Here is a 19,237-nt window from a genome sequence, read left to right as displayed (position 1 = left end):
AAAAAAAAAAAAACACAAACGTTTTTAACTGAACATCTTAGTTCACAAAATAGAAAGCAGTACATACATCCATTTTGACCAGAGTCTTATTTTTTTGAGTGCAAAATTTATTCTTCTCTTTTCAGGTTACCAGCTGACTTTCTGATTATCTGAACTTTTGTAGCTTGAGTTTGTGCTTATCCCTGATTCTTTCAGTCTTGTCCCACCGGATTAGTAGAAACAAAATTAGACTGGCAAAAAATAGGCCCTACTTTTAAAGTAGTGCTGGTAACTTTTGCAGAGAAGTAGAGTGTATTTATTGACTGCTAAGTTTTGGTCCAAAATTTAAATACTGACATAGCCATTCTGCATGAATACTGATAAAGTGAACTTCATAGAGAAAGCGGCCCTTTTGCTGACCTGTTTTGATTCATGCTTGTATTTTGAGCAGTATAAAGCAGCGTCAGTATTTTTGTTGCATTAAGCTCTCAATTTTTCTGTTTCTCTATTCTAAATTATAGCAAGTGCTGGACTGAGAACTCCTGTGGACATATGTATTTTTTCCATTGCGAATGCTGACGCGTGCTTGCATTCTCTCTTGCTTTCTCTCAGCACTCGCCCCCGCCCCCTTCAAGTCTCTCACTTGCACACACTCACAAAATTATGTTACATTGCATCACGTTGTTTATCTTGCAACAGGATCTTGCCTGATCTGAACTTGATGCTTGAGTGAGTTTGAGCTCGGTCACTGTTTTTTAATTTATTGGAATATGAAGTCATATGTGTACTTAAATCAGATCATATTAAGAGCAGAGCTTAATAAAAACATAATTAAGTGGAGATAAGGTTTTACTGCCTTCAACAATAGAGAAGTTGTGTTGTTTTTAAAGCAGATTTCTGATCAGTAGTGTTCTGAATATTTGGAGAATATGAAAGGAGGAGTTTCCTTCCTCTTCCTCATGCAGAATATATGGAGTATGCCTCTGTGATGTTTTCACAAAGTGAATTGTTAGTGATGTTTTGTTTGAATGTCTTTTTTTAAACATCCGTGAATTGTGTGAGATCATCTTGCTGTACTTAGTTCATGTCCCCTTTTGAATATTATCTCATTGTGACTCTTAAAAACATTTCAAATGCATTGAATGGACAAGTAACTATAGAAACTTATTAATTGTAAGTTTGCTTTTGAGTTTCGTTGAACTGTTAGGGTGGGGGAAAGTGTAATATATCAAGCTTGGTTCACCATTGTTTCCTTTATATCATAAAGGAATTGCCACGTTAATTTCTAATTATAAAAGATAGCTGAAGTAGCAGAAGGAATGTTTTAAAAAATTAACTCATGGATTAATATGAGTGAAATGCTATTTTTCAGCAGCAGATGAGTATTAAAAATAAAAGGGAAATAAAGCAGTTAAAAGTTACATTGGAGTTAGTTTAGCTGTCTGTCATGGTTCTTGAAGGAGGCTGTCATAGATGAATAAATACATTCCATTTTTATTCTTGATATTTCTTTGTTTAAGTGTTGACATTCTCTAAATAGAGACTTCATACGTATAAATCTAAGGTTTTCAGATTCTGTTGTAAACATTTACTGATAAGAGCAACTACTGAGATAATGGAAATGCGGAGGTGACTAAAAAGTAGAGGTTTCAGAGGTGGATTCTTTAGAGCTGTGTAGTTTTGTAAAGAAGCTGTCATTACTGATCTTTCTACTAAGGGAAAATAAAAAGCAAGACCATAAAAACAACAACAAAAAAAAACCCAACCCAACAACAACAAAAAAAACCACTCTAGTGTTGATTGCCAGCTGTTCAGAGAGATAATTCTCAGTTGGACAGTTGTCAGTTGCCTAGTTACTGGAAGAGAATTTAAAAAAAAGTTAGCTTGTTAGACTGCAGATCTTTAATATGTTTTACATTCAAAAAGAAGCTGAAACTGAATATGTAACTACATATAATCTTGAGGTTATTCCATATCTAATTTGGCCAGTGTAAATTTAGCATTTTCTCATGTGGCAGATTTAGAAAAATTCTGAGTAGAAGTTTTGTGCTGATTTCTTCTGTATAAAGGGGCTTCTTTATGTTAATAAGTGAATAAACTTGTGCATGACTGTGTTTTGCTAGAAGTGCTGTGCCTTTCTCTTATGTAAGAAATGTATAAAACAACTTGATAGATTCAAAATAATCTACCTTTTTTATTGGTATGCTTGTTTTTGCATCGTAAAAAACGAAATAATGACGGCTAGGGTCAACACAAGGGAATGCTGTATTTAGTAATGTTTGACTTTTCTCTTGTGATTGTTTTTCTCACTTTTTTCAATTTTGTTGAAAACTATATGATTTGCGATACAAAAGCTGATGTGTCTTCTTGTTCTTTTTCTTATTGGTTTCATCCTGTAGCAGTCAGTATCTTTCTCAAGCACTGTGATTTTGTATGTTTATTAATTGACTGTCCTTTGTAGTTGACCTTAATTTATTTCATTGGTGACTAGTAGCTTTTTGGCCAGGAAAAGAGACCTTGAATTTAGAGAATTTCTTATACTTGCTATTAGGAGTAGAGGATAGAGTGATTTGGAAGAAGGGCTTGTGCCTGATTGCTGTCTCATTTCCATCTTTGGATACTGTTCTAGCATAAAGTTAAGCAACATCTGGAGTGATTTGACTGACAGTCAACTCACTGGGATTTATCATTGCATCCTGCAGCTGGTGCAGTCAGCTTTGCAGTCTTATAAAGAGATTAGTGTTGTTTTGTTGTTGTTGTTTTTTTTTTTTTTAACCATTTATTAGCCAACCTGCAGGAGTTAATGACCTGATGAGGAAAGTGGTGGTTGTCAGTGGCAGTACTGGAATGCTCCAGGTAATTGGGTTGGGTTGGTGAGGCTCTGGCAGTGTGCTTCTCACGTTGCACTGCAGCTGCTCTTAGGCTTAATTAATCTGACCCTTGGAGGCTGCAGTATCACGATGTAAAGCACAATATGTACTACAAATGGAAATGCTGCTTTTTGGAATATTATTGATTGTATGTTTCTAGGTAGGACTTGAGGTTTTCTAATTGTCTGACACTAGCATAAAATTCTTAATGTGCTTTTCCTGTCCCAAACATCTGTGGAATAATGAATCTGATAAATGTGATATTGAAATGTCACCATTGTAATGGGTATAGCAAAAATGTTTTTGTTTATTCTGACAAAAGATATGTCTATTAATGAAAACAGCTATGTTGTTTAAGCAAATGGAATGGGAGGAGAGTGAATACAGGTGTTTTTGCACTGAGTATTTTGCTTCTCTTTCACTTTGGACAAGCCTTTTGTATCTGTGTCTGGTATGTATTTCTTGCATACTGTAGAACACTTTGTCATGAGATATGCTAGGTGCTTCTGTGGGAATTTGGTATTTGGTGGTCATAATAACAATGTGTTGTGTATTGTGAGACTGTTAATTTATTGTAGAGATACTACTACTTTGACAGTGTGGCATGACTTTAGGAAATTGTCAGGTTCCTTATATTCATCCTGGTACTGAGGGCCATTCTGTCTTTCCAACCCCAGAGAAAACATCAAACCAGAGCTTTAACTGTCAATCTGTAAATGTTATACTGCAGGCTTGCAAGACTCTATTTCAACTTCTTTTTCTTTTGATTTTGGAGGTATCTTCATCCCAATTTGGGATTATTCATAGTATTGTAAGGATTAACTATTGTAATTGTTGCTTGTAATTGAATGATAAATGATCATCAGGATACTTTTATTTTGAATTTTCCTTCTATTTAATAGAAATGCTGAATTGAGATGAAGGCATGTTCAGAAACATGTCTGCTGAAGTCAGCTCCAAGTTGAACAATGTAGTAGTTGCTGTTGTAACTTTTGAATGTGAGCTTGTGAGCCTTTGCTTGAGCTAGGTATAAGCAGTATTTTTTTATGTGTTGCTTGTATCGGCATGTGAATTGCTGTAAGTTTAGGTAAGGTTTAAGTGTTGTCTGTAATTGATGGGAAAAATTAAGCCTCCTTCCTGAAGAGCCATAGAGAACAGGAGTTGTTGTATAAAGTAGCTGATGTGCATAAGATGAAGAGTAGTGAATTAGGGACCAGTTTGAAGTTATACTGTGGTAATTTGAGTGACTTTGGGGTCAGGTAGTTTAGTTACTTCCAAATGAGGAAGAGATGTAGTTGTCTGTCTACATAGGTGAAGGTGGTTATGTAAAATTAGCATGTTAGATATACAAAAGCACCCCAGACAAAATTTCATGGTTGCCTCAACATGTAGGTTTTGATTATGAAAAGGCTAAACACCTGTTTTTCATCATTGATCTTTCACTGCATCCTGCAGGGCCTGTCATCTCAGCATTGACAGGATCAGATGAAAAATACAATCGATGTGTTGACATTTTTTTGAGAATCATTCAGGTAAGATAACTTATACAGAACTACAGTGAAATTCATGGCTGCTGCTAATGTTTCACCAGTTGGAGCCTTTGCATTCTCAGTCATTAATTAAATTAGATACTGAGGTTCTGTGCATGTTCCTGTGTTTCTATTTTAAAAGCACTTTTTGTGCCTTGCTCAGTGCCATTTAACTCTTGTAATTTCCACATGAAGAGCTTCACACATTTGTACTATTTTCCCCACTTCGTAGAGTGACACCTGTTTGCTTGAATCAAGAACACCTCCAAAACACACATCCAAAGCTCTTGAAGATTTGTATGTACATGTATTTTTATTTTATTTTGAAGTAGTAACTTTAGTTCTTTCTAAAGATTCTCCAGTGTGGGGGGGAAAAATTTCGCTGTAGAGAGCCAGGTAATCAGAGACAGCAGCAATTTATCATTTTTCCTAATATATACTAAGCTCTCATTTTTCAAACTGTATGTGAAAAATCATATGTATTTAACTGGATGTGTGACTATGAAGTATCTTTAAAACAAATTATTGAAAATTTTTATGTAAAATAATGCAGTACCCAAGGAGAAAGTGGCACATAGCCATTTATTTGACTTCATTAAGCATCAAGTAAGCACATGGAGTTAAAATATATCCCACTGTGTTCCCAAAGAGTTGGACAGTGAAGTTACAGAATGTTGAAGGGGGAGGAAAGATCATGTAGGCCACATGCAATAGAACGATGAAGCTTGATCTGAGATTTATGTTTTGTCCCCACCTGTAATCTGGTGCTTCCTGCCTGCATGTAGATAGGAGAGTGTATAGTAGAAACAGCAGGTTATGAGCTCCAGTGCATATTGTCTTGTCAGCAGTATTGAGCTGGACTTGCAGAATGTTTATTTTTAATCTGGTAGTTTACCAACAGTTTTCTTGAGGATGTTAAAAAGGGAAATGGGTGACTTCTTAGCAGTTTATTGACCTGGTTTGGAAGAGAATTTCTGTGGAGCAAAAAAAGGCTCATCTGGCATCCTGTAGATCTTCAACTAAATGTAGGTGCGCAGCTAAATGCTGCTACTGGATTCCTTAGAATTTTATACAAATGATTTATTTCAATGAGAAGTGTTAGATATAGAACATGTATGTTTTCTGTCTTGCATGTCTGCACACATTTCATTGTATGTCTTCTACTTACTGTATTAGATGGACACTTGGCAACTCTGTCAATCTAAACTGAAAATCAAATACCCAGAACTCCATATAATTTTGTCACTTCCTAGCTTCTGAGTCTTTTACTGTGTGGTGTAGCATATGGTAAAATCTGCCAGTTTTTGTTGAGATTACTCTTTCTTAAGCATGTAACTTCTAGCATAGTAAAATACTCAATAAAAAAGGAAGTGTTAACTTCACAAAGATAATTTTTCAGGAACATATATATATATATATATATATATATATATATATATATATTTAGGTTGGTAATAACACCAAGTGCTCATCTAGTATTTGCACTGCTATTAACAATAATGAAATAAATACTCTAACTCAATGAGCTGTATTCTAGTTTTGTATGGATCTATATATGTGGCTAGCTGTTCCAATAAGTGCCAGAACAATGCATTACATTAAAAAGTATTTTATGATGAATTGATCCTAAATAATCAGAAAAAGGAGAGTTTTATATGACAAATGTGCAACTTAAGATTTGAAAGGAAAGCCTCAAGAAGAAATAGTTACCTTGCATGGCCCCCAGCTCTTTGTTTTACACGGGTACATCACGTATTCCTTTTCTGATTAACTAGTATTTGGAAGAAGGATACAAACAGTTCTTCAGGTAGCCAGATTTTAAGTCAAATTGTTAAAGTCAGTATTTTTAAGAGTGTGTGTAGAGATCTGCATGTAATTACTATTCTTAGAGCTTTATTATTGGCATGTTGTTGATGAGTAAGTCAGTGAAATGGGAAGCTGCATTCGTCCTTGCTTATGTTTCCCATACTATTTACGAATAAGAAACTCAGTTAGTGCAAGTATTATATAAACTTTCAGTCTCAAAGATTCACATCACAAAGATTCAGTCACAAAGACAGGTGTCTGAATTAAGCAGTGTATTTTAAACCTAAGTAATTTGGGTTTTTAGTTTGGTAGTACAATGGCGGATGAAACGTGGTATTGGTGAGTGCCATGCAGTGCACAGCAAGGGAAGTATTTAATTCAAAGAAGTGGTGAATAAATCTTAAAAAAAAAAAAAAAAAAAAAAAAGTGGTGCTTTTTAATCAGTGACTAATAATTTTCTTTTTTCTGTGTATTTTTTTACGGTGGGTCATTTTGATGGTACTTACAAATGTATTTGTTTTGATGTTTAGAAGTAGTACTGGTTTTTTTCCTTCATACTTTGTTAGGATAAAACAACATTTGATTTAGGGGGAGCATACATGGAAAGGGCACAAAATGTAGTCATCTAGAATTACAAAATCAGTGCCTTTTTTATTTTTCCCTTCATCAACACATGCATATGCTCAACATTGGAAAAATAAATACACAGTTTTTTTTGCCCTTTTTTGAGGGGGATTAGCTTGCTAATGTCGTGCACAAATGGTTACTGTGCTTTCAGTGCTGGCTAGCCCAGGAACTTGTTGAATATCACCTTGTTCAAAATTCTTTTTGTAGATTTTATTTTGTAAAGAAGTCTAGCTTGTAAATTTTGGCAGCTTTATATTAGTTATTTGAAGATTGGCAATTTTGTCTTTATTTAAGTAGCTGGTGCTTTTACTAGAATGACCAGCTCTGATTTGGGTGCCTTCTTTCTCCAATACTAATGTTCAGAGGTAGTAACAATAATTTATTAAGGGTTTATGGTATTACACCCATGATTAAAATGTAAAGACCTTTTCCTAAAAATATGTATTTTAGTGAAATGGGCACCTGTGATAGAGCAAGGGTTTCTTCTGAGAAATGTTGCATAATAGATTAGGATAGGTTATCATAATGCCCTCTGTAGTTGTAAACATGACAGTGTCTTAATTTGGATTTTTTCTCCCTCAAAGATTCTGTGAAGACAAAACTTGAAAAAAATAGCAGCATGGAGATTGAGGGGAGTCTTAGTACATACTAGCACTGGTTTTCTGTGATGAGGTTTTCATAAAGTTAAGTGTGCTTGGGGGGGGAGAGATAAACTGAAGATGACTATTTGATAGGAAGTCCACACCAGTGTGCTCAAAAGTATTTCAGGAACGAATGTAGATTTCATATTTGTCGTATGATCTATATCAATAGGTCTAGAAAGGTGTGTGATGTTCTAATGCCAATTCAGAGGGAAAAATGCTGTTATTATTTACTGAATTGTATAGCAGTTTATCAGCAAACAAAAGGGAATGGTGGTGTATTTCATGTGAAGAGTAAGCTCATGTACATGAAATAATGTGAATCCAAGTCAATAGATATTACTGAATCCTTGTAGGTAAGTCGATAAGTAGAGGGTAAGATGAAGATACTTCATTTTTGAAGTTTCACTTGCTTCAAGTAGGTTCTATTTTCTTAATCCATTCAGAGTGTAACAGTTTTCGCTGTAGCATTTAAATGTTGCATACAAAGGAGCTTATTACTCTCCAAATTTTTTTTTTTCTCTTGCTCATAAGCAAAAGATGATTTTTATATTAAATTTTGTAGTAGATGTTTCTTCTGGATAGGTGTAGCATACTGGTGTCATCAACTTCAAGGTGTGGGATGCCCCCTCTAAGCCCTTTCCATGGGGAAAATTGAATAATCTTGCAGGATGGCCCATTTCATAAAAACTGAAGATCCTTAGAAAGATGTGTATTTCATCAAAAAATGCTGCATGCATGCTGCTATATTTATGAGACTATCAGTGATGCAGTCTCATCAAGTATTTAATTTTAATTTTTAATCTACAATTTACTCCATAGAACTTAAGTTTTTCCCCTTATAGACCTTAAAATTCTGAATCTTGATGTTGTAATGTAGCATGTCCTAAGCACTGGAAAACTTTTAGTTTGTTTCCTAAATAGTTTAACATGGCTTTTCTTTCTTAACCTCTACTTTTATACTTGATGTTCTGTGTAGAAGCTGTGCCAGTTAAATGTATTCACCACTCTCAATCCAATGAATTCATATTGTGTGATAAGTAAAAGTAGGTATTTTTAGCTAAGGTGAGGACATTTTGGAAGGAATCAAAATCTGAAGAATTTTTTTCAACTCTCTTTCTTAAGATTTCAAGTTTTTTATTTCTTAAAGTTGTCCAACCTCTTTCTGCTGATGAATGAGATACAATTCTCAAATCATTCTACTGCTGATGTTATATTATTTTCAGCAAAAAGAATATAATATTTTTTGTCTCTCAAGTGTGAGGAGACAGAATTTCTTGTGATTTTCACTGGTTTCCAGGAAAGTGAGTGGAGACACAAAGACAGTTTCTCTATACAAACCTCTAATTCAGGTAAGTGCTGCATTTGCACAAGGCAGAATGTGTATCCAGTCTATATTGCCCCTTTTTGTTGTGTTTTTACATAGGGACGTAAGATAGTGTATGTCAAAAATAACAGTAATAAAATAAATGGTTCTTTAGAAAGAAATCAAGGCAGTTCAGATTGTTTTGTGAAATACTTCTTTATTTCTAAGTTTTTCCTTTTTTAACAAAGGATTTTTTTTTATTTTTATTTTTTCAGATGCTAGTCTATGAAAGTTAATGTTACTGCTTTCTTTTTCTCTGAAGAGAAATGGTCTCATGGTTTTGTAGCCTTGTAAAATGATTTTGATTGAACTTTTCTTAGCTGGATAGAGCTATTTGAATCTCTGTTTAGAGATGTCTTTCCTCCTACATTCAGCTTCTATGAAGTCAAGTAAATGATGAATATAAACATAAATTGTGTATTCCTTAGTATTTTTTCAAAAAGAATTATCAAATACAAATGTATAATGTGTTATCAATATGAGCTTGTCAATACACATGTTATACTCTACTGGGATAAGAGTTGAATACCTTATCTTTATAGGAGGCAAATAACTAAAGGGAAAGTTGCTTTGTTTTAAAAATTCCTGTTGATTTTTAATGCATAAATGCAACCTTTTAATGCCAGGACAAAGCAGGACAAATAGTACAAATATATTATAATAGGCACTGGAATGGGCTGCCCACGGTGGTGGTTGAGTCACTGACCATGGTGGTGTTTCAAGGAGCATTTGGATGTGCTGTTGAGGGACATGATTTAGTGAGAACTATTGGTGATTGGTGGATGGTTCGACTGGGTGATCCTGTGGGTCTTTTCCAAGCTTAGTGATTCAGTGATTCTATGATGATTAAAAACATTCTTGTCATTCTTATTTTTTTGGCTTTGCTTAATGCAGACAGTTGGATATTTTCATCTTAAAAGACTAGTTGTGTTTTTATATAGTGCTTGCTTTTCAATACATTTGTAAATCTATTCAGTAATTTCAGTAATTGTGTAGGAAAATACTAACTTTATGTTAAAGTGTGCTATCATTGCTGATAGATTTATTTTAGAAGAGAAGCCTTAGATCAAGCACTGGTTGACTTACAAATTCTCTTCAAACTGAATATCCAGGGTCTGTTTCCATTTGCAAAAAAATTTCTTGTATTACATATATTACTACACTTCTTTTGTTTTCTTATTGTTAGTTTCAAAAGGTTGAAATGAAAATTCATGAAGTATGGAGCTAAAAAAATTAACAAAAATTAGTAACAGAGATTGCGGGAAGGACTCTATTTAATATTCTATCTATTTAATAAAGTTCTGATCTGAAGTGTTAAAAGGAACTGGTAAACTGAAAATAAATTCTCTGCAAATATTGGAATTTTGACTTGAAATAATTAACCTGAAGGTCAGTTATCCTATTTTCCTTAGATTAATTACAATGCTTTGACTCAATTTTTTTTTTTGTTAAGAGGATTGTTTGGACTTTTCAATAATGAAAAAAAGTTGAAGTGCTTTAGGGATTTTTTTTGCCTTATTCTGGATTAGACCAATTGTGTAAACAACACTTGATTTTTTTTTTTTTTTTTTTTAAGAATCTGACCCTAATTGTGAAAGTGAAATAAGTATTTCAGGTTCATTGTCCAAAATCTAATGCTTTCAAATTATTATAATAATAATTATTCAATTATTATATCAGCATATAAAGCATATAAAGTGCATCTATTTTAATGATAAATTAATGTAATAATTTTGTGATTGTCTAATTTTGAGTTAAATAGAAACTTTTGGTACTTTTATTATTCAAGAACTGAATGTTTATTTAAAAGCAAGTATTATAAATAAATAATAATAGTAAAAAAAAAAAAAGTCACAGCAGTTTAGGCTTGGTGCATAATTATTTGGCCAATATCTTTTTTTTTTTCCACGCACATTTTGATGTTATAGTATAAAAATACATGATACTTTTTATGAGCTGCAAAAGGAGAAATTAGGATTATGTAATGTTTCATGGTAATTGTGTGCAATTCTTTGTATATTTACATGAAGAAACAGTAAAACAAAAAAATAACTGAACAGCTGAAGTGACACCAAGCACCAAGCTGGAGAGTCTGAAGTAAAATATTAGAGCATTTTTTGTATTGTTTTGTTGTCCATTGTCATTTAAGACTTAGTATGCCAATGGCTGTATTTAAGACTTGAAAAACAAAAATTCAAAATGCAATTTTGAGAAACTTACTGTTTCTATTAGAATTCCCTCAACTTTTTACTAATTAAAAAAAAGCTAAAAGCAGTGCTAAAACAGTAGAGATGTTGTGATGCTTTTTGACCAGTAGTATGCTGCACATTAAAAGTACAATATTAACTTAGTGGTATTGTAAAATATAGTGCATTTTGTTTTCAGATAAAACAGTGCATTTTGACACATTGTTTAAAAACCAGAGTAGCTCTCCCTATGAAAACACAACTGTGATAATTAGATAGATATGCCATATGCCATATGTGGTAGTTTAAATCGGCATATATCTCAAATGGCATGTTTAATGTTGTGTATTACTGGAATTATTAGTTTTACAACTGAAAGCTGTTAATTCTGTTAGACTTGCTGCTTTTCGTGAACCTGTAAATAAAGATGGTGGACCTTTTTCTTCACAAAAAAACTATTGATAGCTCAAAAGATAGCTGTAAGTTTCTGCATTTGTAGTGGAATCTTTGAGTAGTGTATGTTCCCCGTAATATTTTGTAATTTTCTATTTAATTCAGAATTACAGTACTTAAAATAATGGTATGGGTAATGTTGAGGGACAGTCAAAAAATCTACTGTAAAAATTCTATAAAGGGGAAAGAAGGCAGAACTTCCTTCACTTTTTTTTTTCCTAAGACTTAAATCATAATCTCTTAGCATTTGAGAATTGTGAGCAGTTGTTAAAAACATGCCCTTTTCTCACTAGTTAGATAAAAATTACCCATCACATGTAACAGAACTCAAAGGGGAAAAGTAAGACTTGCAAATACAATTTTGCTGAAGGAAGTAACTACTATAAGACTTACAAAGTCTTGCTGGTGTGGAGTTGCTTTTCTTCATATCAGTTTTCATGGTGCTATGTTTTAGATTTGTCAACAAAGTAGTGTTGATAATAATGACTTCAACCAGTTGCTGAATGCAGTATAGCACCAAGATCGTCTGATGTCCTACTTACCAGCCACTGGAATTATTAACACTTAAGCAGTGTGTAAAGCCTTTGACTTCCTGACTGTGGGCAGAGGGTGGGAAGCAAAACTTGATTCAGTTTTGTCTTGCTGCACTGGCAGACCCTGTTGAAGAGTATGGAAATTATCAGAATTTACATTTGTGTGTTGGTTAGGCCCTCATCCCTATTCTTATACATAAGTTATTCTTGGTGGGCTTCTATATTTTGTGTTCAAAAAGAATGCAGTGCAGGAGGGAGCTGAAAGAGCTTCTCGGAAGGTACTCCATTAAGTAATTAGGATGTTGGTGTAGAAAGGACCTCTTGAACTAGGAGGACTCAGTCATCTGCTGCTCTTCCAGACAAACCATGAAATCCCATAATAGTACTTCTTGTTGTGTTAGCTACATGCCCCAAAATTGAGGTCATCCTGTCGAGCTCATCGTTGAGATAAATGTGGGGGAGAAGATCTGAAGTATATTTGCTTACTGAAGTGATGTATAGAGTGGAATAGGGTAAAGACCTGAGAGCATGGTGTTAATTTTTGAGATTATACAAACAAGCTGGTGGGCAGGCATACCTTTTATAGGATAATAACTGGGTGATTTGATTTCTTATTATGATAAAGGGAATTTAGTTAATATAAGGAACTACTGTCCTTTTTGACAGAACTTTTAGTGGGACATCATATAGAATCACGCTTTGAGATCATTAAGTCCCACTCTGTCTTATTGCAGGTAGCTACAGTTCTTAACTCCAGAACAAGGAAGCATTAAAGGATAACACTAAGGAAGCAAAACCAGGAAATCCTGGCATTGTAGCCTTTTTTTCCTGGAAGCATTTATTGTGCCTCTCTACCTCCATTTTTTTTTTTTTTTTAAAAAAAAAAAAAAAAAAAAAAAAAGAAACGTAGTTCTAATTTAAGAATCAAATGACTCCAAGCAAAATGTCATGTGAATAAGTGATCTAGTTCATAAATTAATTATGTGAGTAAAAAATTACTTTAGTTGGCAGTGAAAACTGTGTTGGAATTAAACATGGCTTTTGAGACATCACCATTAACTTTGCACCAACAGTATTTTTTTCCAATTCATAAGATGTTGTGGTTATATTTTCATTTGTGTTTCTTATGCTGTTCAGTCTTTCTGGGATTGGATTCCTTTGTATGCTTTGTTATGGTAAGAAAGAATTGCTGATTAAAAATGCAGCCGATTCTTCCTGCCCTTTCCCAAACTCAAACTGGGGAAAAAAAAAAAGACAAAAGCAACACAAAACTTTATGCTCTAGTAACAGGAACAGAGCTTACTTTCAATAATGGGATGACTCTTGCATTTCTGTTCAAAATGAGAAGTTAATTCACTTTTAAGATTCTATATTACATATACCCATGTATGTATGTTGAATGCATGTTACATTTTTACTATCCGTAGTTTTATTTTCAGCGTGGTCCGCTTAGAAATTCACCAAGTTAGCTTGAATTACATTACGATGATGACTTCTAGAAAAGGGAAGGAAGAGTGGAACAGAAGGAATATGAATATGAAAATTTTTGTGCCCTGCTTATTAGTATCTGGATTTATTGGCTCAATATTTGGGAAGAATTATCAACTTGTAAAGTGGAGTCCCAAGAAAACCATTGTAACTTCTGGGATTTTTGTAAGAACAGGTTAAAAAAGTTTTTAGATTACTCGTCTGGAACTGTGATTAATATTTTATCTAATATGTGGACTGTGGGTATATTTAATTTTTTGACTGTGTCAGTATCTTAGATATGAAGAATGTATTTCTTTGGAAAGAAAAGACTTCTTGATTTTAAAATTAACTTTTGATAATAATACTTCACGGGTTTAAAAAAACCACCTATAGCTTTTTTTGGCAGCATAAATTTTGTGTAGTTAAGGAAAAAAAACAACCTTTGTAAATACTAACAATTACTGTCTTGGCAATAGAGGAATTTTAAAATATGGGTACCAGTTTTCAGGTTGTTTTGAAATTCCACTACTATTTGGGTGCCATTAAGTTCACTAAAGAAGACCCCAAGAATATCTTATGGATGAAGACTGCCTTTAAATAATTTTACTGAAAATTGAGTCGGTTTTTCTTCGTATGTTTTATGATTTTTCTGTAAGTGTTACCACTGTTACTTTTTATTCTTCTCTCCGTCTTTTTTCTTGTTTCTAGTTAGAGGTGCCGCTTGATAGATTATCCTGTAGCGTCTTATTGCTCCGGAGTCATGACTGCGTCTTTCTCTGCTGTTTAGTATAAGCTCACTTAAGATCGTTTTAAAGTAACAAAGGAAAGGATGAGCGTTCTGATAACCATTTCCATCAAATTCCTGTTTGTGCAGCTTTATTCCCATTCTCCCAGCACCCAGAGCAAAAATATCTAACAATGCTGTTCTAGGTGAAGTGGCAGTAAGTCTTATAGACTGTGATAAACTAAGTTCAACTTTTTGTTAAGCAGTAGAGTTCAATTTGGACTAACATGAACAAAGACCATATTGACATATACAGCCTGATACAAGATGTACGCATGTGTGTACGTTAGTTGTAACATTCTTTTAAAACAGGATTTCATATACCAAAGTAAGAACCAAGGAAGAAAGGAAGGATATGTTTTAGGAAAATACCAAGTGGGCAAGGAAGGTGACCAAACTGGAGAAGAGTAGTGTTTTTATTGTTGTTCATATCATCCAGTGAAGCTTCTTTTGGGCATCATCTTTGATGGAATTGTTGGATAATTGGATTGAAGCCAGTATTTCGGATTTTGCACTTAAAACCTTTATCTTACATCTTGCTTGAGATACTTTCGGTGACTAATTTTATTTTAAAATAAATAAACAAGCAAACACAGGAAGAAATTTTCATATATCTATATGTGAATCATGTACATATGCATATAGGAAGGGAACATAGATTGAGACATAAGTCTTAAAGTATCCCTCATACTAAAAACTGCATTATAACGTACTGCAATGGCAGATGTGTTTGTTAATATACCTTTGCACTAATGTAAAGTTAAAGAACTCAGTTTTTTCTATTGATTATTTCGTAGTAGTATTCATAAATTTGACTTGATCAAATAAAAATATTGGAAGTGTTGGAGATGCTCTTATTCCTGCCAAGAATGAATTTATTGAAGTGTGAATTAAAAATTAAGTATTTTTTTAAACTAAGGCAGGAATCAATAATCTTTTCCTCCCTATTGGCTGTCTGGGAAGAATTTTTGAAACGTGATTGGCTATACAGATTCATTTCTTTTTTTGATGAGCTAAGTAGAAATAACTATTTATTCGTGTTTTATCCTTCTTGAATGTAAGACTTACCAGTGTCAACAGGCATAACTGGATGAAAAAATGTTTTCTTCAGTCATGTGAATACAGCAACTTTGGATTTCACTATTATTCTTGCTGTTATCTTTTTTGATAGTCTTATCCAAAAAAGTTTCTGATTAACTGATAGTGGTTCTTGTCAGCTGTTTGAATTCTCTCAATTTCCTTAGTTTTCTCTCCTAGGTGTTACTGCTTTAGAATTGCAGTTTAATTTGGGCTCTGAGTTTCACAGTTGCACTGTTTGAGATTTTACGCTCAATGTGGTGGTGTATTCAAGGAGAAATCTTTCTGTGGTGTCTGTAAAGTAGTGAATATCTGCTGTAATTTCAACTTGATATCTTTGTAAAATGTTGAAGCTGGAATCTGTTTAATTGCTTCTGTCTTGTAGTGTTGGCTGTTACTCTGCAGATCTTTGCTTATGAGAATGAAATATTTTTATAGATGAAAGGTTAATATGTGTATGTGTTCATACATGTATACATACATACTTAATTCACACCCAAAATACATAACTTAAAATAACTTAAAAGACCATTTAGGTGCCAGTACAGTGGTCACAGTTTTGTACACAAACATAAACAAGTATATATGAATCAGAAGAGCCTTATTTTATACCAGTATATATTTTAAATACTTGGTTTTTATTCAAGTTGGTCAAAAAAAAACCCAAAACAACCCACATACACAAAAAAAAAAAAAACACAAAAAAAAAAACCCACCAAACCCAAAACACCTCAGTGAGACTATATGAAGTATGTTGACTGTTTATTGTTAGCAAGGAAGGAAGTGCTTCATGAAAGTATGTAAATGATATGACTGGTTATGTTGTGACTTTTTAAATTTTTTTCCTTTAAAGAAGACAGGTGTTTTAATAACTAACTGCTTTCCACTGCCTTTTTCTATGCCAGACAAAATCAAATGCTAGTTCCAAATAGAAGAAAATTGAAATACATGATACTGCTACCACTTCTCCTTTTTAGGTAGTTCTCACTCTAGATTTAGAAATTAGTAATAAAGCAAACTGTTAATTAGGACCATTTCTAATGGTGTGATCTCACTAATTAACTAAAAATGTTAATGTATTTTGGCCAGATTCTCATCTAATACTTCATTAATTTTTATTTTTCAAAAGCATGTTTAAGATCGAAAACAGGTATCTTAATTGAATTTGTTGTGCAGTATTTTTTTTTTTTTTTTTTGGTAGTAATTGCAGTTGCTTATGTCCTACCTTGTAACTGTCTTCTGTTTATTTTTGTAGAAACAGCCCACAGTGGCCAGAGTGATTTAGTGAGAGGAAATGAGACATGCATGTTTGCTACTGTATATAAGTGAGAAGTTCACTTTTGTACTGTCATTTGTTAAGTTAGGGTTTCGATATGAAGAAGAGGCACTGTTGAAAATAAACAGAAAAAATAATTTGAAAAAGATTGTGAGTTAATTTAAAAATGGCATCAGACAGATGTCGGTGGTATGGTAGTAGTTGTTGAAACTTCCTGTGAATACTATGTTAAGTTTTGTTGAGGAGTGACAGGTAGCAGTAGAGGAAAAGTCTGACAAGATGGTGCCTGATATGGAAGCGTGTATGCATCAAGTTGTGTCACTGAATTTCTCCAAGTACAAAAAATTGGCACCCATGGATGCTTGCTGAACATTTATGGAGAGGAAACAGTGTACATAAGCACAGTGAGTGGTGGGTGGTACGCTTCAGTGGCGACTCAAGACAGTGTGTCACTTCTGTTGGTGTAGAGGTTTACAAGTGTGGCATGTAGGATCTTGTTATTGCTAGTAAAAATGCCAGTTTGTTATAATAGCATTGTGTTTTCTTCTGGTTCTCATTTTTGCAGTAGTCTTCAGTCAAGAAAAATGCTATTTTCACATCCATCAAATGTGAGGTGTGCTGTTGCCCTTCGTTTTGGTGGGGAGTGAATGGGAATGAACTATATGAATGAATTAAACCTCAAAATACTTGGTGTCAAGCTTAAACTTCTGCAGGATTATTTTTCTCAGGACTTGTAAAATTTGTTTGCTGTTATGTATTGTTGATGGACAAACCTATATGTTTGCTTGCTGCTTTTGAAAGATAAATTGTTTTCTTTGAAGACTTAAATACATAAATAATGCCCAGTGCAACCACATGTCTATAGAAAGTTAGGCTTAACTGAATTTGTTAGCATCAGTCAGAATGTTGTCTCAGGCAATTGGTTCTCTTAAGCTAGCATTTAATTCTGAGCAAATATGCTCATCCTTGTGTCCCTAAACTTTCCAATGTCAGTCATTTTCTCTTAAGAGCATTGTTCCCCAACCCTACTCTCCCACTTTAACCGTTGGTTGTGTAGAAATTCAGTTTGTCTTATGTCACAAGAACAGGTCACAGTTACGGGGAAAACAGATAAGTTACGCTGAACATTTTAAAACATGAAGTAAACCAATTAGTCATATTCCAAAAGAAGAGAGCAGTCAGGATGGCATAAAGGAGTTTTGTGGGAGCAATGAATCTTAGCATCTTTGGGTAACTTTGGTTCCTGAGTTCGACGAATCTCAGTTCTTCAAAGATTTCTCATTTGACTAGGATTTAGATGGTGGTGAAAGGCATGTCTCATGCTTATGGATGGATTTTACAGAGAAGCATTTAAAAAGTACTTAATATGTGGAAATTATTAGCTTTATTGACAATCACTGATTAACTTTGCTGAAAGAAGTAGAAAAACAACCAACTGAAGGCCGAGGTCCAAAAAAAGCTTTTGGATTAACAATAGCTTGGCAAATTGAGAACTAAGTGAAGACAGAGGGTGTATTATTTATAAATCACATTAAATATTAGGCAATTTTAATTATAAAGGAAAAATATCAGTTTCTGGTTTTCATAGTCAAACAAGTAATATGTAAAAAGCTTGATGGTTTTAGAAATTTGAAGAATAATCACTAGAGTTTTTTGGCTTTTTTTCTAAAAATGAAGAACCTTACAGCTTCTAAAATCATTAGCTATTATTTTGATTCTTCAAATTAAACTGAAAGCAAATTAACACCTTTCATTCACTGAAAGCACTTTCCTTGTCTGTGTGTTTTTTCATGTGCAGAAAAGTGTCATGCTGAAATTCTTGTGTAATGTCTGTTGTAATGTGACAAAACAAATCTGGATGGTATGTGAATGAAATGTCTTATACTGGGGGGACTATCTTCAATAACAGATGTGAAAGGACTGTAGCAGCTGTGGCTTCCTAATGCTACAAGGATATAGAGTTGTTTGTGTGCGTTTGGTTTTTTCCTCTTAAAATTCAAATGTACCACTAACTATAATGTACAGATTCTCAGGGAAATAATATTTTATATGTGGCTTAAAATGTGTTTTCTGTAAATACTTGTGGTTTTAAGTTCTCTCTATTTTTGGTTAACTGAATATGTTCATTTATTCAATAGGAGTCTTTTGGAACCACAAAAATGAGAAGCTTTTAGCTTGAGGGTTTTTTCTTTTTTTTTTTCTTTTTTTTTTTCTTTTTTTTTTTTCTTTTTTTTCTTTTTTTTCTTTTCTTTTTTTTTCTTTCTTTTTTTTTTTTTTTGTTTTTGTAGAATGCGATTCTTTTTTTCTTTAAGTATAGAGGGATATAGAGGGATTTCTTTCTTCCTTTAAGTATAGAGGGATTTTTTTGAGCAGTGTACTTCAGGTGTTGAAAATTTTTTACCTTCATTAACATAAAGCTTTTTTTTTTATTTTATTTTTTTTTACTATTTAAAATGTAAGTTTCTGTTCATTTACTAATAACATTTTTTGTTGCTCAGAAAATGACACTTTTTTCACTGTATCAGTTGATCCTGCATTGACAACAGTCATTCAGGACGATGAAAGGATGAATAGACAAGGACGGTAACTTTTAGAATACCTTATTTCTACTTTGTGTAATGTGATGTAGAACAGATTCAA

At 33.4% G+C, this 19,237-nt stretch overlaps 1 protein-coding gene across 6 annotated transcripts in view; it reads left to right on the top strand.

Annotated features, from left to right (window-relative positions):
• NOVA1 (NOVA alternative splicing regulator 1) overlaps positions 1–19,237 on the top strand; it is a 128,969-nt gene that overhangs the window by 4,689 nt on the left and 105,043 nt on the right. The window contains exon 2 of one of the 6 annotated variants that reach the window (XM_052696317.1): positions 4,305–4,381. The exons of the other annotated variants lie outside the window; for them this stretch is intronic. The gene's annotated coding sequence lies outside the window, so the exon portion shown is untranslated. The remainder of the gene's footprint in view (positions 1–4,304; positions 4,382–19,237) is intronic. 6 annotated transcript variants of the gene reach the window in all.

Source organism: Tympanuchus pallidicinctus, unplaced genomic scaffold, assembly GCF_026119805.1.
Source record: "Tympanuchus pallidicinctus isolate F22 unplaced genomic scaffold, pur_lepc_1.0 scaffold3, whole genome shotgun sequence".
In the NCBI taxonomy this organism is placed as follows: Eukaryota; Metazoa; Chordata; class Aves; order Galliformes; family Phasianidae; genus Tympanuchus; species Tympanuchus pallidicinctus.
This window is presented reverse-complemented; position numbering and strand designations above follow the sequence as displayed.